The 26,645-nt window shown below is 45.9% G+C and overlaps 1 long non-coding RNA gene across 4 annotated transcripts; it reads left to right on the forward strand.

Annotated features, from left to right (window-relative positions):
- Positions 1 to 11,843: 11,843 nt before the first annotated feature.
- Positions 11,844 to 26,365, forward strand: LOC126502920 (uncharacterized). 4 transcript variants are annotated; one of them, XR_007592088.1, is made up of 4 exons: positions 11,844 to 12,018; positions 12,228 to 12,343; positions 22,519 to 22,718; positions 22,857 to 23,070. It is a non-coding gene; the product is annotated as an uncharacterized lncRNA (long non-coding RNA). The 4 variants fall into 4 exon arrangements; XR_007592087.1 differs by lacking the exons at positions 11,844 to 12,018; positions 12,228 to 12,343 and adding an exon at positions 21,312 to 21,429; XR_007592086.1 differs by lacking the exons at positions 11,844 to 12,018; positions 12,228 to 12,343; positions 22,857 to 23,070 and adding exons at positions 22,088 to 22,180; positions 25,718 to 26,365.
- The last annotated feature ends 280 nt before the right edge of the window (positions 26,366 to 26,645 follow it).

Consider the following 26,645-nt stretch of genomic DNA (forward strand, 5'->3'; position numbering starts at 1 on the left):
TTTAGGGGATATAGTCCATCATGGCAGCTGGAGCATCTCTGGCCACAGAGGTAGAAGCCTGAGTTTGTTCATAACTTGATGGATTAGGAAGCAGAGAGAGGTAGGGCTGAAAACAGAAGCAGATATCACCTTCAAAGGTCTAGCCCCAAATGCCCTGTGCCTTTCAGTTAATTTTTCTATTCTGAGGGTTCCACCTCTCCAAAAGCTGCACCAGCACCCTGGAACCAAGTGGTTAGACTTTGGGTAGTGTGGTGAAAGAAAATGGCCTCCAAAGGGAGTGACACTATTAGGAGGTGTGGCCTAGTTGGAGGAAGTACGTCACTGTGGGGTGGGCTTTGAAGTCTCCTATGCTCAAGCTATACTCAGTGAGACCATTTACTTCCTGTTGCTTTTGGATCATGATGTAGCTTCTCCTCCTCTCCCCAGCACCTTGTCTGCCTGTGTGCTGCCATTTCCCGCCATGATGATAATAGACTAAACCTGCGAAACTGGAAGCCACCCAATTAAATGTTTTCCTTTCTGAGTTGCCGTTGCCATTGTGTCTCTTTGCAGAAATAGGAACCCTAACTAATACAGGTAGCGTTTCAGATTCCAAGCTGTGACCTGTAGGAAAGTCACATAAGCTGCACTGTAGAACATGATTGCAGAGAACATTGTAGGTAATTTTATTTTTCATTTTTTTTTTTTTTGATTTTTTGAGACAGGGCTTCTCTGTAGCTTTGGAGCCTATCTTGTAGACCAGGCTGGTCTCGAACTCAAAGAGATCCACTTGTCTCTGCCTCCCAAGTGCTGGGATTAAAGGCGTGTGGGTAACTCTTTCCTTGCTACTGTTCTCCAGTCTCCCCTGAGCACCTGCAGGCTGATAGTTTCTGAATTCCATCAAGAGGCCGTTCTGTCTGGTTTCTAAGTGGGATAGGAGATGGGTAGGTGGAAGAAGGAGAAGGAAATCAGGTCAACCATACACTGTACCTTGGGGACGGTGGGTATGATAGACATGCTATCAGGGTTATGTAGGTAGGTGAGGGAGTTGGGGTGGGACACCGAAACAGTCCTATATGGAGATACCAAAAAAAAAAGGGTCAGTGATAAGAAAATCAAGAGTCATCACAGATGAACAAGCTACAATCTGTAGAACCACAGAGGTTAGGTAATAGTAAGATACTGGGGGAGGGACAGCTCTCCCTAGGGAGGGAAAATAGAAGAGATAGTTATAGATGGCCACTGTGTGTGTGTGTGTGTGTGTGTGTGTTGGAAGCAGTGAACCCCCAGATTCTGAATTTCTTGTAAACAACTTGTTTTCCTCTGCTCTGAGACAGCCTGCAGCTGCTCTGAGCACGAGACCCTCAGGAGTTCCTGATGGCAGGGAGTGATTTCTGGTGGGTCTGGCTGGGGCGTGGCTATCAGTTAAGGATCCTTATATAAGCAGCTCTGGCACACAATAAAGGGGGCATTCTTGGGACCTTGCTGTTTCAAGGATGACCCGTGTCTCTGTCTGTATGTCTTTGTGTGTTTAAATCTCCAGGCCCTTGCCTGAGGCTCGCGAATGGTCCTGTAGTGCAGGTGCTGCAATACAGGAGTACTGCCGTACTGTCACGTAGTATGCGTAGTAGTATGGGTACCGTGTGTGTGTGTGTGTGTGTGTGTGTGTGTGTGTGTGTGTGTGTTGGGGGGACCTGGAATGGGAGTATCAAACAGGGAGGTAGGAAGCGGGGTATGAAGGATGAAATATGGGGAGAGACAGCTAAAATTAGAGGCCATTTGAGGGGTTCTATGGAAACCAAATACAGCAGAAGCTTCCTAAATTGTGTGTGTGTGTGTGTGTGTGTGTGTGTGTGTGTGTATGGAGGTGATCATATGTATATGAGGTGATCATATGTATATGAAGGTGATCTAAGTGAAATTGCCAAATGATGGGGGAAACAGAACCCCAACTAGACATCTCCCATCACCAAATAAAGCTTCAGTACCAAAAATGAATTACATTTAATTGAGTTGTTTGCCAAAGGGGTCCCAAGGGAAAAAAAGAACTATTCTTTAGGGTCGGCTGCATGCTCAGTAGGAGATGACCAACAGAAAGCAAACTCAAAGGCGTCTTTGGAGGTTTCTTGTCTCATAACTTTTTATCAGAGCTTAAAAAAAACTTATTATTTTTTTACCCTACAGGTTTTGGATATATATTATGGCTTTGATTTTGTGGGGTTCTTGAGTGTGTTTGCATCTATATCTGTGTCTTGCACCTTTTTCTTGGGCTCCCTTCTGTTTGTTTTATCCTGTTCAGATTTTTGGTTTTGCTTAATCTTATTATATTTTACTATTACTCCTTAAATGCTGGTTTGTTTTCTAAGGAGAGAGAGAAAGGGAATGGATCTGGATGGGAGGGGAGGTGGGGAGAAAATGGGATGATTAGAGGAGGGGGAATCCATAATCAGGGTATATTGTAAGAAAAGAATATTTTCAATAAAAGAAAAAATTAAGAATCATAAGAGTTGTCTAGGCTGGAGATCCAACAGCACAGAGATGATAAAGGCTACAGATAATCACAGTGCATAAGCCCCGTGTGGGTGGCACACACACCAGCAATCTCAGTACTCAGACACAGGATCAGAAGTTCAAGGTCATCCTCAGCTGTATAACAAGTTTGAGGCCAGCTTGGGCTTGTCTAAAAAAAAAAAATGACTGAGTAAAATCATTTTTAGAAAGAAAAGGGTCGTTGGGTCCAGGAGTGAGCTTGATTAATCTTGGTTGGTGAAAATCAAGAGTCTCTGGAGACCAAAGGAAAGCTTCATATGCAAATGAGGTAAATGGTGGGCATTGCGTGCTGTGCTCTGTGTGAAGAAAGAGCTGAACTCTGTTGAGTGGGAAAAGAACAACTCAAGGAAAGAGTTCACAGGTGTGTGCCTCTCGCTCCTTTCCTGCTCTTTGGCATATCTGATTAAGGTTCCAGAAGCCCAGGAACTCCATAACAGCCTCAGTTCCTCCTCTCAGAGCCCAGGTTTTCTTTGGTGTGTGATGATGGCTCAGGGCTCCATTTCGTTAGAGGAGCCAAGTATCAGTTGCTTTTCTGTTGCTGTAATCAAACATCAGGACCAAAAGTAACTTAGGAAGAAAGTTTATTTTAGCCATGGCTTCAGAGGGAGCATCTGCAATGGTGGGGAAAGCAAGGCATGGCAGCAGGAACGGGAAGCTGGCTGGTCACATTCCATGTGTATACAAGAAACAGAGATGGAGAACAGGAAATAGAGTGAGACTATAAATCCTCAAAGCCCACCCCTTGTGACATGATTCCTCCAGCAAGTCTGTACCTCCTAAAGGTTCAATAATCTTCCCCAAAGAACCCCACCAACTGGGGACCAAGTATTGAAATACATGGGCTGGTGGGGGCACATTTCTCCTTCCAAACACTGCAGGCAGTATTTTGAGCACAGAAAGATAATGAGGCCAGGGACCTCATTGCCCAGAATCCTTTTCTTGAATACCCCAGACCATCACTGAGAAGTAATTCTCAGAGACCACATTAAAAGAAAGCAGCTGCTAAGACCACAAGGATGGGCCAAACCTTCATCCATCTATCTATCTATCTATCTATCTATCTATCTATCTATCTATCTATCTATCTATCTAATCTATCTTCTATATATCATCTATCTATTATCTAATCTATCTTCTATCATCTATACATCTATCTAATCTATCATCTATCTATCTAATCTATCTTCTATCATCTGTCTGTCTATCTACCTATCATCTTTGTATCTATATATCTATCATCTATCTATCTATCTATCTATCTATCTATCTATCTATCTTCCTATCTATCAAATCACACACATTTAAATTGTGGTAGAATGCATTTCTTACTTATGCTCATCAGGTACTCTGCTACTGACCTATGTGTCCAGTCCAATCTGAACGGTCTGGTCTAGTAGTCCAATAATCGTAAACATGCTGACATTGTTCTAAACAATTTCAAGAACTTTCTAGTCTTCTCAAACAGTAACTGTACTCGGTGAACGACTCCTTCTCTCCTTTCTCCCAGCAATTCCTATTCTACTTTCTGCCTCTTGACTCTACTGTCTGTTCTGGGAATGCCCTCTCCGCAGAGGTGCATGGTGCTTGTGTGTTGGTGACTGTCTTTTTTCACGATGCATGATGTCTGGATTCACATATGGAGCCTCCTGTTGGAATCCGCCCCCTCCAGTGGATGCAAGTCACCTCTTTTACTTTGGCGTGTGTTTCCCAGCTCACAGAGACTTTCTTACCAGTTCCTCCCTTCACACTTATTCTCCTGCAATGGAGTCCAGGCCTGGTTATTGCTGTCTGCAGCTGAAGAAACAAACCTGCTGGCTCAGGACCACCCAGAAAGCTCAGGCTGGGGAGCAGCATCCAGCCTTTGGTCTTCCTGGCCAGTGTACTGTCTAGAGCACAGCTGCATTTGGCGAGTCCTCAGAGAGTCCTGAGAATACTCCCGTGGCACAGGCATGGGATCCCAGCGGGGGTCATGAGGTTCTAATGGACTCAGGACAGCAGTGGAGGAAAGACTGGGACTGGTAAAGAACTTTAGGACCCCTCCATCTTTGGTTGTCTTCTGGGTTGTCATCCCTGATCACCAGGCTGCTTACAGCCCCTCTTGGTCACAGCACACAAGCTGGGGGATCTGACAGACCAGTCAGAGTGCAGCAGGGCTGGTCAGCTGGGATAAGCAAACTCTCTAAGTATCAGCCAGTTCAGGCAGACAGGCAGTAGAGTGGGGTCCAGAACACACAGTGCTTTGCAGTGCTCTCAAGGGCAGCCAGGAGTTTAAATGAGCCGGGTGGACTCCATCACTCCATGGATTTCTACTGGGGGCCTGTGATGGTTTGTGGGCTCCCCTGTCATTCTTTCTCTGTTCACATACCCATGGAGGCTAGCAGACTCCTAAGAAAGAATACAGCCTCTGTGCTTGTAGGTACCCAGACACCCCTCCTGGAGACTAGCTGCTCTTTGGATGTTCCTGGCAATTAAACTCACCAGCAGCTACACTCCTGAAATAGCTGCGTAACCACAGTCGGGGCTGAAATAGCACCATCTGGCACTCGGGAATGGTGAAGGCAGAACAGAAGCCAGGAGTTTGCCACCTTTGGGTTTCTGTCGAGCATGTGAGACACATCTGACCAGACCCCATTCTTCCACTCGGAGATTGTTCCAGAGTGATTGCCATTTGTCCTGGCTAGTGTGTGTGTGTGTGGGGGGGGAGGGTTGCCGTAGACTCTGACTGAAGGGGAGCTCAGAGTTCTCATTTACAAGCCTAGCTTCTCAAGAGAAGTGGATCATCATACGGTAGCTGCCAACTGTGCATTGCAAGGAATGTGATCCGGCCTCTCTTTTAAAAGACTGAAGGTATTTTTATTTCCTGAGAGCATCGTTAGTGCATCCAACAGTTGCTAAAACATGTAGATACTTTAGACAATAAACAATAGAATGTGGGGAGATGGATTTTACGGAACTTCTGTGTCTTGATTTTGTCATAAATGAATTTTCTTAAAAGGTTGCATGTATTTGAAGATGATTAAGATTCAATAAACTAATGGGATGAAGTGGCCTGAAAGCAGCTTCAACCAGTTCTTCCTCCAGCTCGGAATCCCGCTTTGTTAACTTTCTCACATGCTCGACAGAAACCCACCCTTTTCCCTGCTTTCTGTCAAAACCCCCTGTTAAATGGCAATCATTATCACATTCCACTTATGAGTTTACTATTGGGAAGAGAATCTATCTTCATGCCCCCCACACACACATGGGGTCTCACTGTACAGCCCCAGCTAGCCTGGGAATTACTGTGTAGACCAAACTGGCCTGCAACTCAGAGATCTGCCTGCCTCTGCCTCACACGAAAATCTCTTAATTCTCACTTCCAGCTGTGGATCATAAGACCCATCATGCTATTTTCAGACCATCTGGACATTCACCCACCCCCTCAGGCCCAGTTTCCTTCCACAGCTAAGCCTACAACCCACCTGGAACCTTTTGAAAGTCGTCTGTGGGCTATCCCTCTGACTGGGAGACCTCCAAAGAGAACCATGTTGGTAGCTCTGGTAGGTTCAAGTCCAACTCTCAAAGGGTCCTTCCATTCCATGTAGACTGGAGTCGTTAGAGAGATTCTCTGTCTCCAACTCAGTTCTTATCTTGTCATCTCTAAAAAGGAAGTGGGAAGATCTAGAAGGAGAGTAAATGGGGTGTGTGTGTGTGGTTAACAACTCAAATGGGAAACAGGTTCCGCATTGGGGAGAGTGTCAAAGGAACAGTGAGAGATCTGAGCCTTGCCAGCAGGATGCAGGGTGAGATCTTGCTAACAAATCTTAGGAGGGTCACAGCTCCAGAAGGGGTCTCAGAGGGCAAGGAGCTAACCAAAATGTCAGGCTGTCAGCAGGAGTGAATTTTCCACTACAGTTGGAGCCTGTAGTCTCTGAGGCTTAGGCAGGGACCAGATCACTGGTTGACCCCTGGAGGCTGGGGCAGTGGCCACTACAGTGAAATGCTGTATCCAGGAATTTAGATGGAGCGAAGGACAGTGGTCTTGGTGGTTTCTGGTGGGCTGGTTATGTCTAAACAAATGAAGCAAAGTATAAGCACCAATCAGGACAAAGCTGCTAAATCTGGGGAGGACAGAGAAGACACAAACCCACCAAAAGAGTCCCCAGCCATGTCTGTTAAGTGATCTCTCTTCCTGCCATGTGGTAAGGAAGCAGGAACATGGGTCATCGAAGGGCACTATAAGTCACTGTTGTAAGCTGGAATTTGAAACTGTTTCCTCATTGCCAAAGTGACATTCTGACCACCTTTGCGCCCATGGTTGCTGCTATGACCTCTTTCTGGAGGTGTCCTGCTGCAGCTAATACCTTCTCCACTAGACAGTTGTTGCTGGAGTTGTCTGTCCTTGCTTGTTTTTGTGGCTGTCAAATGCAGCCTGTTTTGGGCTCCCGTAGCAGCTGGCTCTTTCTTTTGTTCCTGCTGCTTAGATGACACTTGGGACCCCTCCTGCCTCTCTGCATCCACGACACGTCTATAGACTCTGACTCTTTCAGGTTTGCTGTCCCTTGGGTCTATCACTTCTTCTTCCTAATTTGCAATCTCAGACAAGCATCCTGTGCACGGCTTTCTCTAGGGAGACGTGGACAAATGTCTGTTTGCCCCGGGGGCCGGGGCGGGGGGAAACCAGTGACAGATTACAGAAATGATACCCTCTAAGCCTAGCTTGGTGAACCAGTGAGTTTGCTGGAATCATGGTAGTCTTGATGAGGGCTAACCGATAAACAGGGGTGATTCAGTAGCTGCAGTACCAAAAAGCCAACCAGCAGCTTGAGTGATAATTCCCGAAAACTGCAACCTTGCAGCTTCTTGCACAACTTGGTGACAGCCACATTGTCCAGGAGTCACCTTTCCCTGATGATTGCTTCCTGCTCATGAGAACTTCCTTAGGAGTCTGGTAAGCTGTCTTCCTTCCTCCAGGAAGAAATAATGGAAACCTAAACACCTCTCAAGGAAACTCTTCAATGCTCGTTTTTTTCTTCCTGCTAATGGCGCTATCAGCCACCCAGCCTATGTGAAGGGGATGTTGGTGTAAATGCTTAGAATGCAGCCTGCTCGCAGTCACTGTAGCTACTTGCTGACCTGTCATGATGGCACATGGTCAAGCACAGTATCAGATTTTAACTCTATCACCTAAGAACCGGAGAACCATGATGTGTGACTCACGTGTTCTGTGCTTCCATCACGGCATCCCACCGTCCCCATCACCGCATCCCACCATCCCCATCACCGCATCCCACCGTCCCCATCACTGCATCCCACCATCCCCATCACCGCATCCCACCATCCCTAGCTTTAAGGTTTGTTAGAGGATAAAACAAACTTTCATAGGTCAGGCGCTTGAAATTAAATTTGAAAAGTAAAAAGGGCAGATAAAGGCTGTTATTATTACAGCTCGAAAACGTACCTCAGTTTTGAAAAGAAAGTTGCGTTAGAGGCTGAGCCGCACCAGAGCAAGCAGGTGCCACAGCCACTCATCTGATGGTCTGTGCATGGAGCGTTCTCACTGTCCACATGCCTGTAGCTCTAACACCGGCTTAGCAGAGCATCTTGAAGGCAGCGGGTATGTTTAGAATCCCTGTCCTTTGGAATCACATATGTCTTTCCTCTGTATTACTCGAAGTCTGTTTCTCAGGATTCTGGATAGCGTGATTGCATTTATCCTTTCTAGACCTAGCTTGAGATCTCCTAGGGTCTTGCACGGGGAATCTGTCTCCCACTACACCACATCCACACGGCACCAGAGGCAGGTACTACACAGCCCCCATCTTCACGCAGTCTTGCTGCGTGCCTTTTAAACCTTGGGCCCCTCAAAGCATGGCCGCACTACCTGACTTTTCTGTACTCCTCGCTGTAAACGAAGGGCACGTTTAAGATAATCAGTCCTCAACTTGCTCTTGCCCCGTCGCCAGCTGGCAAGAAAGCCTTGCTTTCTCAGGAGTACTTAGCATAAAGAAGGTGCTCAGAGATGTTGCGGAATCAATGTTGTGTTTAATCCAGCGCAGAATCTCCGTCTGCAGTAAAAGTGATAACGTTGGTGGAGAAACCTGTTCCGGTTGAGAGCCATTTCCCAAGTGATTGTTTCTGCTACCTCTGAAGTTACAAAGTTGCTTTCCCAGGACTGGGTTTTTTTTTTTAAAAAAAAAAAATATCTCAACTGGCATTTCTTTCAAGAATATTCTAACTTATCTATGTAAGGAAATGGAGAAATATATTACGTTTTTCTATCTTATGGTAGGCTAGAGACTCAATTATTATGAAAATAAAGTGCAAATGTTCTTTGATTTTTTTAACAAAAACAGACTTACACCAGGTTCATAGATGAATACAATCTTTTCAGTGCTCCTATGCATTGCCATTAAGAGGGCTGTGTGTATGTGTGTGTGTGTATGCGCGTGTGTTTAAACATATATACATACACATATATCGGTGTGTACTGCTTTTAAAATAGAAAATAAAAATCTTTCTATTTTGAAGGACATATTAGGGAGCTGTTGTAGATTTTGTGTGTGTACGTATGTGCTTGGCAAATGAATAAATTGATATTTTCAAGGTAGAAAAGTTCCACAGTGGGGCTGGCAAGATGACTCAGTGGGTAAAAGCAAGCAGCTAAGGGCTGTCTGTGCAAATCCGATGACCTGGTCCCCAGAACTCACAGTAGAAGGAGACAACCAGCTCTCTGACCTTCACACATGTGGTGTGGTAGACGCACACGCGCGCGCGCACACACACACACACACACACACACACACACACACACACACACACTAAAAACTTAGAAGGAAAAGTACCAGCGAATGTTTATCCTGCAATCCTGCAAGACATGGAAGGGCTGGCTAGAAAGGAATGAAGAGGACCATCATTGACCATGAAGTCGGGGATCAATGGCTATTTTAGATGATTCCTACACGAGGACCCCAAACCTTCCTGTATGCTGGATGATGCCCTGAAGACAGGCAGATGACATAGAAGAGAAAGAATGAATAGGCTTCAGGTCTCGGAGGACAGCTACTTGCTGCATACAGGCTGCCTCTTTCCATGCGGTCCACGGCCCAAGGGGAGCCAAGACTGGCATTCACACAGTGTTCAGGCTTCTTATTACCTCAAGCCTGTCTTGACAAATCAGTGCTCTTTCTCCAGCATTCTTCAGAGCATCTCGCCATGACCGACCCAGCATGGAAAATGTTTGCCAGCCTCACGGAGCAGTCTTCCTTCCTCCTCCTCTCTCCCTGTGTCCTCCCTTCTAATCCTTTCAGCCTATGCTGATTGTTTGGGTGACCAGCCGTGAGTGCAGGTGGGGACTGGCCCTTTGGGGTGAGCCTGGCCCTCACTGTCATATACTCTAAGTAGAAGACCCATCTGAATACACATAAAGATGAGTATGAATAAAATGTAAAGCATCACTAACTTCAAATGTTGCTGCCTTGGACTCATATCACGGTGGTGTGTGCCTGTGATTGCAGCACTTGGGAGGCAGAGGCAGAAGCATCAGGGGCTGAAGGTCATTCCTGGTTACAGGTCAAGTTTGGAGGTCAGCCTGGCCTACATGAGACCCTGCCTCCAATTTTTTTAAAAATTAATTTCTTTCTATTTTTTTTTATTTTCGAGACAGGGTTTCTCATTTTTAAAGTGAGGATATTAGAAAGTTTATATGTGTATAAATCAGACAACATTTCAATTGTGTGAATGCTACTCTGAGCGATAGTTAGCTACTAAACGAGGGTCGGCACATTTAGGGGTGACTCACATAAAAACACCTTCAAATGCTCCTTTTTAAAAAAAAAATAAAAATTTTGTGACCAAAGCTGAGTAGGCCCCAAAGTGTTTCTGCCCATCACCTGAACCGGCTGATCATGTTAGCCATGGTTTTGAATTACACATACCCCCAAATTTGTAAGCCATCTTTCTTCAATCATGTATGACTTTACACTGGACAGGCTCGCTATGCACCACCCCCATACAGTGATCTCCTATATAAACATGTGTAGACTCCCCCAGTAAAAACGTGCTTCCTCTCTGTAAGGAAGGCATTGCTTTGGGAATAACTTCTGTGGCCCCTCTCACCGTTAGGTGAAATAAAGCTTTCTCTGTGGTCTTGTCTCCTGGTGGTAGTTGTTTGGGCTTCTCCTTTCCAAGATGGGATCCCACTGTACTTAGCTCCACGCAGGAACCCTCTACTTTTCCTGCTCTTGGGATTCCATATCTCATCTACCAAAAAGCCCCCACAACCTACCATGGCCATCTTCTTCTCCAGAGGGTCCTCTTTGTTATACATCTCCTGCCCGGCTGCTACCCTTTCCTCTCTAATCCAAACCCAACTCAGAGACCAGCAAAAAAAACCAAACCAAACCAAACAAAACCCCCAATAACGGAGCAACTGAACGGTAAGGTCATTAAAATCCCCCCTGAGAGGAGAACGAAAACAAATAGCCAAATAAAGCCTGAATAACCACACTGTGTGGAATGCCAGAGTGTGAGGAAGGAAAGAGCCAGCCACTCACCTCTCCAGGATCTGCCCTTAACTTCAACAAATGTCACACTCTCAGATGGAATGCCCCTCAGGAAAGGAGCTGGAAGCCCCTTACCTGCATAGGAAGAGGGAAACGGGGCCTCAAGCCTTCTCCACCACGGACAGACACTCAAATTCTTTCTGCAGTTTGGTTTCAGTTCAATCTGTAGAAAGATATGTAGAGTCCTGGCTTCTTTTAAGGACGCTTATGTGTAACACACATTGAAGGGGCCTCCTGCACAGCGGGGACTCACTCCCAGGCCCTGGGTTCGGCGCAGACCACACCCAAACACCTGTTTTCACAGAGAGACCCTTTATTAAGCGGGAAGGGAAGTTAAAGTGGCTGCTTTCGGACTCAGGCAGAAACAGCAGCAAATGACCTCACAGGTGTGTTTTTTAAAAGGAGGAAGGGAGGGCTGTGTTAGAATGGGCTAGGATGTGGTGTGAAGGAGATGGGACATGAGGGAGAAGGGGAAGGAGACAAGGGAAAGGACAGAGGGACAAAGGACTGCCCCCGGATAGTGAGGAGACAGGTGTGGCACATAAGCAAATGGTGGTTTATCAAGGGAAAGGGGGAAACGCCATGTTAGGTTGAGGGGTTTAATTTTAATTGGGAATGTTAATTAGGTGAGCCAAAATAGGCTTCTGATTGCTGGACCTTGGTAGTCGGCCTCAAGGGGAGGAAGTATCCAAATAAGGGACTAGACCTTGGTGATTAGCTTTAGGAATGTAATCTAATGTGTGTTTTTTTTTTTTTTTTTCCCAGAGGGAATGGGGGAGAAGGGCAAGGCCTGCCAGAGCCACAAGATGGAGTGGGTTAGTGTCTCTTCACACAGATATTTATTTCTGGTCCCAGACTCGGATTTTAGGAATCTCGACTAGATAAAATAAATTTCCAGAAAATCTACCCTTTTTCCCTACCCACCGAAACAGTCACAGGCAAGAAGGTAAGAAGGAAAATGACCATTCAGTAGACTGGTGTTCAGAGACAAGTAGATACGAAGGTGGATGCTCTATTTCTTATTTTCTTGGCTCATTTCTACCTGCCCTGTGTCACAGACGAAACCAGCCTGAAACAAGTCTGTAAGGGCTTCCTGGAGGCTCTTCAAGGAAGAGAACCTCCTTTCTGCCCAGAAAGGTGTTGTATTCTCTGTAGGTCGTTGTATTCTCTGTAGGCTCATCAACCAGCCCAGGACTTGGATACCAGGAGAGGCTGGAACTTTCTCGACTATGTGAAGAACTCACAGAACCGTTCTCTGTTGGGCCTAGTTGGTGAGTACAGAACACCAGAATCGTTTCAGCTTATGAAGTTACACTGAACTCAGTTTCAAATCCTTTTCCCATGACTGGATTCTTTTTTGGCTGGGTGAATGTGCTAATTTGGAGAATGAGGCACTGGCCATAGTGGGACCCCTTCCAACTGTAAACAGCAAGTGTGGTAAATGCCTAACAGAACTGAAGGAAAGAATGACAAAGAATACTTCTTGCTGAGCCCAAATATGACCTTACACACACACACACACACACACACGCACATGCGCACATGCACACACACATGCGCACACACACACACGCACACATGGAGGGGAGGCACAATGGAGTCCAGTTTGGTAAGACAGGCACACACGGGGTATGGGAAGGATGTCCGAGGCTGACCTTGGTGCTTCCAGAATATTTGGAGGCATAGATTTTCCTTGCTTTCTTTTTCAGCACCAGCTGGCAGAGCCCACTCCTTTCTCCCTAGTGCTGGCTTATGGGTCACTGTCCATCTGTCACAGCCAGGAGGGGGAGGAGAGCGTCCCACAGAGTCTGGGTGTCTGCCCCTGCTGCCCGAGAGCACGGTGAGAGCTGTAGTTTCCAGCATCCCTGCAAGCCAGTCTCTAGTTGTGCGTTGCTCTCGGTCCTTCATGCCTTCCCTGAAAGAGGACAGGGCATCCTCATCGGAATTTAAGTATTTCGGCTACCCGCTCCCTTCTCAATGACTCGGCATCCCACTAGAGAAGAAAAAGGAGAGTGTGTGACCATAAAAAAGATATAGAGAAATAGTCAGCCTTCATTAGGAATAGCTGAAAATCAGAGTATCCACATATTCATCAACGGGAGGAGGGAGAAACAAGTTGTGATGAAGCCACACGTTGGGTTAGCATTCCGCTACCAAAAGCACGCTACGGGGGATGTCTGCAACACTGGAGAAGAAGCAAAGAATAATACTAAGCCCAGAAGTGAAGCTCATGAATACAGAGTCTCCAATGCTAACTGTGAAAGGTCTATGCTAGGTACACTAATCCTGGTGCTAGAGCGGTGGGTATCTATGGGGTAAGAGTTGAGTAGAAAGGAGGAAAAAGGAAACTTCTGGAGCAATGACAGTATTTTTTGCATATTGATTATGGTGGTCACATAGGTGACATTTGGGCCAGGTATATTGACTTGGATACTTAAGACATGCAGCTCTCACTCTGTAAAACACATGCCTAAGAATAACAGCTATAAATTCCAAACAACACATCCTTTATGTATCGGATCACTGTTGTTGCTGGTGATAATGGTCGCTTGGCTTGGAGAAACGCCTAAGAACCATTGTGAACTTTACATAAAATTGTGCGCCTCCTCGTATGGATGAGGGACTTGTCCTAAGCAGAGTCTTTCCATTCTGGAATATCTTGTGACTCATAGGAGAGGGGCAAAGAGACTGGGTAGTCACATTGCCATCAGAGCAGATGGCAGAATTAGACAAGGACTGGGATTCAGGCAGAGGTGGGTTTGAATCCTGGCTCCAGAATTCCTACTAGACATTGAACAAATTGCACAGCTTCTTGTCACCCTAACCTATAGGTGAGGGACGCAATGCCCAATTCACAGATTCTGCAGGGGACCAGAATGGTACATACAGGCAGGCTGTGGCAGTAGAGATGAACTGAGGATATCCTTGTCATATTCTAGATAATCTAGGGATTTGACTCAGAAATCCAACAGAAAGTTCCCAGAACATTCCCCTCAATACCTTTCTTCCATTCAATGAACGAGCCGGTAGGCAATACAGAAAAAGGATCTGGTCCTGAGTTTCCATCTTTCTTTCTTTCTTTCTTTCTTTCTTTCTTTCTTTCTTTCTTTCTTTCTTTCTTTCTTTCTTCCTTCTTTCCTTCCTTCCTTCCTTCCTTCCTTCCTTCCTTCCTTTCTTTCTTTCTTTCTTTCTTTCTTTCTTTTTGGATTTTTGAGACAGGGTTTCTCTGTAGCTTTTTTGGTTCCTGTCCTAGAACTAGCTCTTCTAGACCAGGCTGGCCTCGAACTCACAGAGATCCACCTGCCTCTGCCTCCCGAGTGCTGGGATTAAAGGCGTGAGCCACCACCGCCCGGCATGAGTTTCCATCTTTCATACTTCCCATGAGATTATCCTTTCTTCCCATTCCTATCAGTATCTCCCAGTCCCGCCCTTCTTCTGAGGTCCCCGGGAAGGGACAGGCTCGCAGAGACTTGTTTCACTTGGCTGAGATGAAACACTCTACTGATATTCTGAAGATCTGGGTGACTTCGTGATAGCTTAAGACCTCAAGTGGGAATACGTGGAGGGTTAGAACGCAGGCCAGGGAAAATGTGCCCACTTCACTTGGGTGCTGGGCCTGGGGTCTGTGCCAATCCGATACCCTAAGTGCACAAATACAGCCAATCAGAGAAATTCCTATAAAGGAGATAGGCTCCCAGAAGAGCCCCGGTGGTATCAGGTGCTACGCCACTGTGTCCCTCTCTGACACAGTGAAGCATGAGGACCTGATTTCAGACTAGCACATGGGCAATGTCTCATGTAATTGCCACCCTTCACAGCTAAGAGATTGCTGTGACACTGAAAAAGTCACTTGCCATTCCAGACAGATCTGGGAACAGAATTCAAGTTGTCAAGGACACATGGCTCCCACACATGGCCATGGCCGGAGTCCAGCTGCCTGTGTCTTCTCTTTAGTCGGCTTCGGGTTCAGGTCAGGCCGCGCTGGGCCCTGGGACAAGACAGACTCTTACTGTTCTGGTATCTAGTGCCACATTCCTTGGGTGAAGCCAGCTGCTCTCTTTGGGGTCATTCTCTAGACTGAGGGTGCTCTCATCTCCTGAAATCCAGCAGATGTCTGAGTTCAGGTCTTGAACCACCTCAGCCTTCTCATACCCTAATAACAATTTTTCTTTGTTTTCTCAAGGATTTAATGTACCAACTTGTCTGAAAAGTTTAAGTCCTTAAGACAGACATACTGGCTACTGTTCATCTTATATTTTCTAATTATAATAAATTTTGTGTCGTTCTCCAATGGTTGTCTCTAGGAAAAGAATCTGAGTTCTACATTAGATTGTCACTTCCGTGAGAAGGAAGACAGCATATATGTCCTATTGATATGTTGCCCATTGTACAGAGTGCAGGACTGGGCTTTGGAGACCCTATCAATAACAGCTTAGGAAGGGATTAGAGGTGACTTCTAGGAGACTTGACTTACTTTTCCATACACCAATATTTATGTCACTGGCAGGTGATCCGAGCCAGTCTTGTCTTGTGATGCTCTTTCCCAGAATGTCACACAGGGGACACGTTTTCTGCATGCAGATGGATGTTTGTATGTGTGGCGGCTTCACAGTACAGGTTTTTTTTTCTTTCTTTTTTTTTTCTTTCTTTTTTCTTTCTTTCTTTTTTTTTTTTTTTTTTTTTTTTTTTTTTTTTTTTTTTTTTTTTTTTTTTTTTTTTTTTTTTTTTTTTTTTTTTTNTTTTTTTTTTTTTTTTTTTTTTTTTTTTTTTTTTTTTTTTTTTTTTTTTTTTTTTTTTTTTTTTTACAAAGCATTTGTTTCTTTTCAGTAGTTCCAGGCTCAACAAAGACTGTTGGGTATTAGTTGCCCTCTCCCTTTCTGAAAGAGGACAAAGGATCGCGGCCTTGCTTTGTAGATTACAAGGATTCTGCTTACCCTCCTGACAAGCTCGGTTACAGGGTGTTTGTTACTGCAGGAAACACGGCCATTGCTCCTGAAAGGAGCCCAGAATCAGGTGACAAGAGACGGAGGCCAGCTGGGTCTTTGCAAGAAGTGTCCTCAGGTGATCCTGGGTGTTTTGTGAAGTGACAGGAATGTCCTCACTGCTGAGGACATCAGAAGGTGACAGGATTCGTGTGAGGTTATGATGTCTGCAGGTGTCCCAGGAGCCAGTCTTCTCTCCCTGTGGTCTGTTGGAGGCTTCCCTGGCTCAGATTGCTCAAGGTCTGGGAGAAGAGCTCCTTTTAGCTGAGGCTGGCAAACCATGGGGTCTGGGCCACTGACCAACTACTTAACCCTTGAGATGCGCTGGGACTACTTATCTCCTTGTGGAGAGATGCCAATAACCACTTCCGTGTGCCTTCATGTGTGTGTAACTGCACTCAGTATTGTGTGCATGTGTAGGTCACAGGTCAATGTTTAGCACCTTCCTCTACTGCTCTCTAAATTTTGAGACAGGGTCTCTCACTGAACCTGGAGTTCACTGATTGGCTAGACTTCTAGTCAGTGAGCCCCTGGGAGCCTCTTTATTGTGGACTCCTCTACCCAAGCACAAGGATTATAGAAATACTCCACGATGCCCAGCTTTGTACACGGCTGTGCTAGTCTGAAATCAGGTCCTCATGCTTCCTGCACCACCTCTGAGCCATTGCAACAACTTCAGGAACCACTTTTACATCCTTTTGTAGTGTCAGTAGGACAGGATCTTTTTGGTGTCACTAAGTTTGTTCCTTTGCTATGGCCTCTAGGATGTCATGGACCTATGGAAGATACATTCTTGGTGAGGACCAAGAGTTCTTGGATGCAAACAGAACCCTAAAAAATTTCTTAGACCCATTTCTACTGCCCTACTGTTGCTACTGTCTCAATGATAAGACAGTTTCTGAGGACTCTCTTCTGTCTGTTCTCTCCAAAATCTTACCTGCTGCTTTTCCTTTGAGCCTCTTGTAATAGCTATCAAGCCAAATTAAATTGTAAAGAGTGCAAAAAAAAAAAAAAAACCCTTTGAAATGTTCTCTTTGCTTTTTGGTAACGTTCATTCCAGTGCTAAAAAAAAAAATCATTTCCTTGTTAAATTAGGAAATTGTGGGATTTCCCTCTGTGTGCTGTGATTACCACTAGTGAATAAAGAAACCGCTTTGGACCTATAGCACAGCAGAACTTAGGTAGGTGGAGAAAATTAAACTGAATGCTGGAAGAAAGGAGGTGGAGTCAGAGAGAAGCCATGTAGCCTGCCAGAGACACAGACTGGGAACTTTACCTGGTAAGCCACAGCCACGTGGCGATATATAGATTAAATGGAGATGGGTTATATTAATATGTAAGAGTTAGCCAATAAGAAGCTAGAGCTAATGGGCCAAGCAGTGATTTAATTGATATAGTTTCTGTGTGATTATTTCAGGGCTAAGCGGCTGGGAATGAAACAAGCAGCTTCCTCCAACATCAGGCTCCTCCTCTTTCTTTCAGGTTTCATTTTTACCTCAGGAGGTTTGCAGCTTTAAAATATGTATTCTCAGGGGAAGGTGCTGGTCCTCTGGGTGTGTCACATCATCCCCAGACCTCTGCTGAGAGACTTTTAGTCTGCTGTCCATTGCTTTTTTTGTACTACTGATATCTTTCCTGAGTTATCTTACCCAGAGTGGAGAAGCTTGGGGAGAGAGAGGCAGGAGAGTATGGATATAGAGAAAGGGCTTCTTGGCGGCTGTCTCATTGCAGCCAGCATGGTGGAATCAGAGGAGGAGAAGATGGGAGTGATTGAGTGTCTGGTAGTCCCAGGAGAACCACCCCAGGGTCCCCTCTGCCCCGAGTTTGTGCCATATCTTCTCCTTCCTGGATCTCTGGTGAAACCGGAGCTTGTCAGTTTCCTTTTCACCCCCTCCACTTCTGCTTTCCCATCCCCCTAGCCCAAGAAAGCTTTAGTTCTGGAGGGGAGACAACCTGAGTCACCTAAAATGTTTGTTGTGACCTTCACGTGACTCAGAAGTTTCCCAAATGTCACATTCTTTCTTCGAACGGTGCCTGGTCTGTCTCGCACGGTAAAGCACTCTAACACAAGAATGTCCATGGGAAATGATGTGCAACCGTAGAGCTCTTAGAGAATTATGCTCTACAGGACATTGTGAGACTGCTCTTCTGTCTTTAGACCCCATTAAAGCTGCCTGTGGGACCCAGATATGTTCGGTCAGGTGACTTCCCAATCCCTGAATGGCATGAGTACAAATTATCAGGTAAGGGAGTGCGGCTGCTCCTATCCTCACTACCGGCCAGGAAACAAGCCCTCTCTTTTTCTCTTTTCTGTTTTATCTGAGACTTCAGAGTCAGAAAGCGCATCACCGGTACAGGAGGAATGGAAGTTATGGCTTTAGCTTTTCCACCCCGTGCTTTTCCATCCGAACTCAGTGAGCAATGGACAACTTTCAGTAAACTGAGATGGAGTGCAAGGGAAAAAAAAAACAGACTTTGAGAAATAGGTGGGAAAAAACAGGCTATCTAGAAAGACAGAACAGCGCTAAAAGGTAAGGATTAAGTCCCTGTTCTGGTTCAGAATCTGCCTTCGCCTCCTAAGGAGATGCCTGACTTTACTCAGAGACAGCTTCTACTTCCTTCTTAAGTCATTTGTCCCCCAGGGCACCATAAAACCTTAGACGAGGCTCAAAATTTAACAATCTAATCTGACTCTTCGTTCAGTCATTGTCTGGTCTGTCCTGGACCAACATCGTCAGAGGAATTGCTAGACAGAAATGCAGGTTGATAGGCCCTGCCTCGGATTTACTGAATTCCATCTCTGGGGATGAAATCCCCAAATCTAAGAATGCCTTCCAGGTGATTCTGACATATTGAGAATGCAGTCCTGATTCTCAGGATTCTTTTTCTTAGATAGAGTAGAACCCAATGAACTAATGTCCCCAAATGCAGCCTTTTGGGTATGTTGGGCAATTTAATCTAAAAGGCCTTAAGTTAGGCTCAGAATTTAGGTCCCTCTGACCTTCCATTGTCTTCTTCCCTTCTCTAGCAGAAAGAGATTTTCCACAAAGGTCTCTCATCTTCCTAAGGGCTTTATCTGCCCAAAGAGAAGCAGAATGCCCTTTAGGCTGCACAAGCAGCTCTATTAACCAGAGAAAACTAATCTCACACTCCAGGAAGACAGGCTGAGATTGATAAACACACCTGGATAGACTTTTCATCCCACGCCATTGTTCGGTCCACAGAGAATCTTTTCCAAACCATTGTCTCTTATAGAGACCAAATAGACTGTCCCAGGCCACAGAACATTCTCCAAACCGCACTGTCGAGTTTCCCTGAGAGTCACTTACTATTTCTCTGCCAACTTTCAGCCCTCTCCCCTCTCCTCACTCACTAGCAAGAAGGAGTTGGTCAGTTCCTGGATCAGTTAGTGAACAGGCTGTGATTGCCTCCATGCTTGTAATAAGTGTGTGAATCTTTCCTCCAACCTCCTTCTGGTCAACTGAGACCAGCAATTCCTCAAAGGGTGGAGGGAATTTCCCTTCGATTCTCCAGCTTCATACATGATAGATGCTCTTCTGTCCCTGCTCGAATATTTCTAGATACAAGGATTTCATTGCTGAAGAAGGCATCTGGTTACAAGCCTTAACAATTGGATATGTCCTCATGTCAGCGCGATTAATCTAACTTCTGTGACTTCCACCTGCTGGCCTTGGCGCAAACCCGTGAATGCAATTCAGAGTTATAGCTGACTCGGGATCCCTGGAAATTGGGCTAATTATCCCCATAGTAGGAGCTTGGTAAAAGTGAATACAAGAGGCTAAACCGGGAGGGAGGCCAGCGCCTCACATTTTCCTTTCAACCAAATAAAACAGCAAGATTAAGGGCTGTCCCCGGCGTTTGTGAGATTATGATAAATATCAGTGTTAATACCAACAGTGACAGTAATAATTACCCACGGCTCTATTTGGATGCAGGTCAAGAAACCATCCAGATCAAATTACACGTAAGAAAAATATGTGTGCTCAGTGTTGGGAATGTTCTCAAAGAGGAAGAAAAATGGATGCTGTGAGGCAATTTACCTTCTAGTGGGAAATAACTGCTCCTTTGCATTCCAAACAGATCATGAGAGAGAAAACGAGATCTGTTCCCCTGGCAGGATGTGCGCTGGATGAGGTCTCTCGGCTTTCTGACTTGGTGTGTCTACAGGAAGAGGGACGGGCGGCAGGTGGACAGTCATCTTTGTCCTGGCCTCCCCACAGCAGGCATACTTGGAGTACACTTGTTTAGCCAGAACTGACTAGGAGAGGTCTTTTCTATTGGTTCCTGGTAGAAGGGATGAGGGAGAGGGTGGTGTTCCTAGAGAAGGCCCATAGACCCTTTCCTTGGGCCTAAGGGCAAGATGAAAGTCTGGCACAGCTGTCTTCTTTTGTGTCTCTCTCCTTTGCTTTTGCTCAGGCTCCTGCTTGATTCTGCAGAGGCTTGTTAATCTCCCAGGGAGTGTCTACTTAACCTTTATCTTTCCCCTTTGAGGCTGAAGTACCAAGATAAGCCGGCCTCCTACACCTGAAGTCCCATTGGATTCCAGGAAGAGCAGAGCTTTGCTAGACAGAGCTGTGGTAACATCTCAAACTCCCCCTGCTCCCCCTAGCCTGGGCTGCAATCTGAGGCATATATAATCTCTGCAGAGCCAGCCTGCCCCTTGAAGCAATAAGGACTTTGGGGACTACCTTAGAGAACAAGTATTGAGGCAATGATTAATGGGGCCCCACCTTGGCCACCTCTTGCTCTTTGCCCTCATTCTTCCTCTGTTTAACCTAAAACTCATGTCTATACCCTGAAGATGAAGTTGTGGGGAGGAGGAACGAGACCCCTTTCTTTGTGCCTCTCTTCCACAGACCCATTGATTTTCTTCTAGGTTTTTCTCCATCATTCGTCTCTTCAAACGGCATTGGGTCTGGTGGCTGAGCCTAACCTCTCTGCGCTGGGGGAGCCCAGTCATTGGCAGCAATCCCACCAGAGAGTCCTCCCGCAGACAGGCAGGGAGCCAGCGGCCTTGGCCGTGACTTCAGCCTCCCCTCGCTCTGCTCTGGGCAACCCCAGTTTCTTCTTATCTAGCACGAAGACACAGGCATTTCCCAGCATTACCAGGGCATTCACAAGTGATTTTTTTTTCCTCCCCCAAATTTGAACCTGGAGAGTGTTTACTTCCCGTTGCACCCCAGGGACCCGCTGATTTTTCCCATTACTGGAAATTGCTGCTCTCGGGTGCTTTGCATTTGTTATTAAGATGCAATCAAGGTTGCCTAACTGATTAACAGCCTCGCCCTCAGCCCCCACCCCTCACACCTGACTGGGAGGGAAGGCAATGAAAACAGCCGAGGTGGCTGTCAGGGGTAAGTGGGTTCTTCGGGGCCGCAGGGGAGCCAAGAATATCAGGAAGAAGCCCTAGAGCACCGGGTTCCTCTGTGGATTCCTAGAATGGAGAAAAGAAACCTTGTGCCTCTCGGGTTCCTGGGAATTGAGGTGGGTGGGGTGTCTAGGCTCTGTGACAGACTCTAGAATAATGGTAGCTGATGGCTGTGCCAGGCAGAGGCCAGACTGAGCCTTCTGATGACCAAGCACAGAGCATCTCTTCAGAGAGAGTGGCAAGACGCAGAGCTGAGTGGGGCAGGGGAAATGTGGCAGGTGGTGGCCCGCATTAGATCACAAGTCAATCTGCTGGGCGGGAAGCAGCTGCCAGCCTGCACTGGAGCACTCTGCTCCCTGCCTGCCCTCTCTGAGCTGCCAAGGACCTGTCTGCCTCTGCCCGTGCTTGTAGCCATCAACGTGCACACAGGCCGCGGGGGACACAAAGAAACAATTCCTGGACTACACCTCAGTTTTTAAATGACATCTGATGATGTGGGAGTGTCATATATCAATCTGTTGATTTCATTGGTTAAGTAATAAACACACTGCTTGGCCTCATAGGTTAAAGCATTGGTGGGAGGAATAAACAGAATAGAATTCTGGGCGGAAGAGGAAGTGAGGTCAGACTCTGCTCTGCTTCCAGAGAGACTCGACAGCTCTGCTGGAGCAGAGACTCCATGCTCAGCTCTCCCAGGCAACTCGAACCCAGGATGGACATAGGCTAGAATCTTCCCGGTAAGCGCACCTTGGGGTGCTTACACACATCATTAGAAATGGGCTAGTCCAGGTGCGAGAATTAGCCTGTAAGAGCTAGAGTTCATGGGCCAAGCAGTTCTTAAATGAATACAGTTTGTGTGTTGTTATTTCTGGCGTGAGCTAGCCAAGCGGCCGGGGTGTTGGGGACGCAGCCCTGCCGCCGCTCCTATTTCAACAATCTGAGACCCTGTGGCCCTTTCTTTAGCCTCCTTTGGCATTTTGCTTGCTTGTTTGTTTGTTTATTTTGCAATGCCCGGGATTGAACCTGAGACTTGTGTGAATGTGAAGTAATTTAAACATCACCATTCTCCTTGCAGGAATTATCTTATAAGGCTATCCCCAACATGGACGTGAGAAAAGAACCACTTGCCTCTCCCAGGTCCCCACTCCCCCATGTGCCCCGCCCCACCTGATTATGAACACAGAAGCTGACAGAGATGCTGCAAGGGAAAGGGCACTTGGATAGTCTGCAGCATCTTTCACCAATGGCAAGTGCCAAAACGTGATGACTTCCCAGGTAAGCTGGCTACTTCTGCACCCTTCCACAGGTATCCTTTTAAACACAAGTCAGATCTATAGCCATAAGACGGCGGCTTGTAGGTCGTTCTGTTTCATGCCACCTGAGTTTGGTTAACTTTCGGGGCTTGTGTTTCAGGAAGGATGGGTGATCATGACCAGGTGGATTAGCGTGCCAACACCAGATGCCAGGACTTGAAAAGAGACAGCTGTGCTGCCTTCCAGCCCTGCCCGATTTCATGGGGTTATTCGAAGAACACAGAACCTTGTACAAACTGCTAGGGACTCACCTTTCTCTTTCTTGGCTTGGGGAAGGTGATGAACAAGATGAATAAATAAAACAATATAATGAATTTTGCCACTATTAAAAGGATTGGATAATAACCACCTGGGGATTATGGCTGACTTGTTCTCATGGAGAAAAACACAAATGTGTGTTTATATTCAGTAATTCCAGCATTGATGAGGGAGGGGTTCATATTAGGAATTGATGACTGTGGGGAGGTGTTGGGGGCTGTGGACCACCAGACCCTGAATTTTTTTTTAAAAAAAATTTATTTATTTATTATGTATACAGCATTCCTTCCATGTATGTCTGCAGGCCAGAAGACCCCATTACAAATGGTTGTGAGCCACCAAATGGTTGTGAATTCTAGTTTTCCTCTGCTCTGAGACCCTGACGGCCGGCTGGTGGGTGGGTCTGCAGCTGAAAGATTCCAAGAGCTGGGGCGTGGCCAGAGCCCTATATAAGCTGCTCCTGAGCACAAGAAAGGGGGCATTCTTGGCACTCTTGTCTCAAGGATGTCCCCGTGTCCCTATCTGTCTGTCTGTCTCTGTGTTTGTGTGTTTTTAAATCTTCTGCCTAGTTCCCATAGCGCGGTAGGAGTAGAGTGCGGGAACAGAACTGGTGGTGTAGTTTCACAGGAGGTGAGAGCCATTTTTCCTTGGCAGTGTGGCTGCTGGTAGGATGGCCATGAGCGTGTAGGCCAAACTAACTGGACTCGTTGGGTTTATTAGAACAACAACCAAAGAGCATAGGATGGCGGGAGAGGCATGGTATGAGCATGGTAGGTATATTGCATAAATGCATGTGATTGTCAAAGAATAAATTAAAATATATTTAAAAGTTATGAATATGCATGTATCAGAAGTGCATATCCACAAGTGCAAAAATAGTAGGGGGAAGAATGCAAGAAAAGTAAGTGAACTATTCACATAGCGGCTCTGCGGAGGCGCTGCGTCGGTGAAACTCACTTCAAGGTGGTAGAGAAGAGGGGGGAGTAAAGTAGACAACAGGCTTCCAGCAAAGAAAGATCCACAGCGCCAGCAGAGGGGGTTCTAAAGAAGAAGAGTTCATAAACTTTGTGTGTCTGTGTGCGTGTGCACGCGTGCGCATGTGTACGCATGTGCACGCATGTGACTGTCTCTGCGAATGAATATATGCCACACGTGTGTGGCCCAAGGAGGCAGAGGCACTGAGTCCACTCCAGCTGAAGTTGCAGGTGTTTGTGGGGCCTGAGGTGAGTCATTTCTCCAGCTCTGTATTAGGAACGGGATCCTACTGGCGCAATTGAGAGGATGTCAACAGCTTTGTGTCAGTACTTAATAATTTATAAAAAGTAGTTCATATAAAGTCGAGACATCGAAGTAGGAATTCTATAAATGGTAAAAATTTATTAGACTTGAGGTGTTTTTTTTTTTTTTTTTTGGTTTTTCGAGACAGGGTTTCTCTGTGGTTTTGGAGCCTCTCCTGGAACTAGCTCTTGTAGACCAGGCTGGTCTCGAACTCACAGAGATCCGCCTGACTCTGCCTCCCGAGTGCTGGGATTAAAGGCGTGCGCCACCATTGCCTGGCTACAAGTTTTTTTTTTTTTTTATTTAGGAAAACTTCAAGGTAACTCCAGCCCAGATGATTCCATTAATTAATCTTTTCAAAAGTTTGATAAACACATTATTACATTGATCATATGCAATTGTTCCAGAGAAGAGGAAAAGATATTTTAAATTTTTATATTAGGTCAGATATAATTCAAATGGAAGGGTTATGGTTTAAATAAAAACACTGTGCTGTCCCTGAGTGGCGGCAGTAGGCAGTAGGTCCTGAGACCATGGCAAGCCATGAAAGGCAGCCAGGTCCCAGGAAAGGAGCATCCAAGTGGCCCGCGGGCCATGGGGGCCAGTGGGTCCTAGGCAGGGAGCTGAATGGTGGGTGAGAGACAGTAGAGGTGTATGTGACATGGGAGCCTTAATAAGAAAATGAAGGTCCAAAGAAGTCATGAAACGTCAGTAATGCTATGCTTAGATATGATGAAGAAAGAATTTTTGTAGAAAACCATGTGAACAAAGGCACTCTGTAACTGGAGGTTTCTCTCCCACTCACCAGTTCCCAAATAACCACTCTGAGGCTTAATATTAATTACAAACTGTTTGGCCAATTAGCTCAGGCTTATTATCAACTAGCGCTTACATCTTAAATTAACCCAATTCTATTATTTTATATTTTACCAAGAGGCTCATGGCTTGCTACCTCATATCTTGCTTCTCTGGCAACTAGATTCTGCCTTCTTTTTCCCTTTATCTTTGCTTGGATTTCCCGCCTTGCTTTATTCTGCCTGTCTATTGGCCAAATCAGCTTCTTTAGTAACCAATGGTAATAAAAAACATATTCATAGCATATAGAGAGACATCCCACAGCAATGCTCTGATCTAATGACAATACCCTTGGGTGAACCTAAGTAAGGACTATGGTTTAGGGCTGTGATTGTCAACCTTCTTTATGCTATGGCAATTTAATACAGTTTCTTATGTAGTGGTGAATCCCAACATAAAGTTATTTTCGTTTCTACTTCATAACTATAATTTTGGTGCTGTGACGAATCATAATGTAAATATCTTAAATGCAGGATATCTGATATGTAATCCCTGTGAAAGGGTTGTTTGGGCCCCAAAGGGTTGTGACCCACGGGCTGAGAATGACTGGTTTTGTGTTTCTCTCTCCAGGCACAAGGAAGGAATTTGTCCATGAGGGTCTCATGACCTGCTTCTTGAGACAAGAACAAGGGGAAGAGAAGGGTGACCTTCCTGCTTTTGCTGTTCTGAAAGGCCCAAGGTGCCATGTTTAACCCCATCAGTGCCTATTCTCTGCCCACGTACTCTTGCCACCTCATAGAAGCAGATGGTTACTACAGTCCAAAGCACCATAGTCATGCCCAGCATGTGAACAAAGGGAAGAGATGGCAAGGCTCGTATACCCCGGGGCTGTCTCTTTCATAGGGAAGGAGGGCCTTCCCATTCCTAGCCTCTGCCTTCGGCAGGCTCCTCCAACCCAGAGTAACAACCTGCTACAAAACACAGTGAGGATGGGTATCTCTCTGCTCGAGCAGCCTCTCATGGCCAACCTATCATGACGGTCCTTTCAAGCTTCAAATGCCAGCAAAGATGTTGTATGATGTATTTAGAGGCCTAAATCATCCACAGCTGGGTTTACCTTTCTTTGGGAACACACACACACGTGCATACACACACACACACACTCAAATATATATATTTGACTAATCTTCCCACGTAGCCTGTCAAGTCATTTGCTTAGTTTTTCCGTGTTTGCTGTCAAAGATGAGCTTTTCCCTCAGCAAATATAACAATTTTCTAATAAAAGTGTCAAACTGAAGGCTGATTTTAGAGTCTCCTCTCTGCTCTTCATTGGAATACCAGACTGTGTCCTTTCTTACATCATTCTAGTAGGTCGGGTAGTCAAGGATCAAGGAGTCGGTCTCTGCTCAGTCAAGTATCTGGTTAACACAGGCACCATATGCTTCCTGAAAATTTGAATCTATAGAGCCTACTCACAATTCCCATAGGGTGACCAGTCACTTTTCCTGAATCTTCCTAAACCTAGCAATAAGACCTGTTACATGTGGTAGGATTTAAA

Source organism: Alexandromys fortis, unplaced genomic scaffold, assembly GCF_014885135.2.
Source record: "Alexandromys fortis isolate MF-2015 unplaced genomic scaffold, M_Fortis_MF-2015_v1.1 scaffold_1, whole genome shotgun sequence".
Taxonomy (NCBI): Eukaryota; Metazoa; Chordata; class Mammalia; order Rodentia; family Cricetidae; genus Alexandromys; species Alexandromys fortis.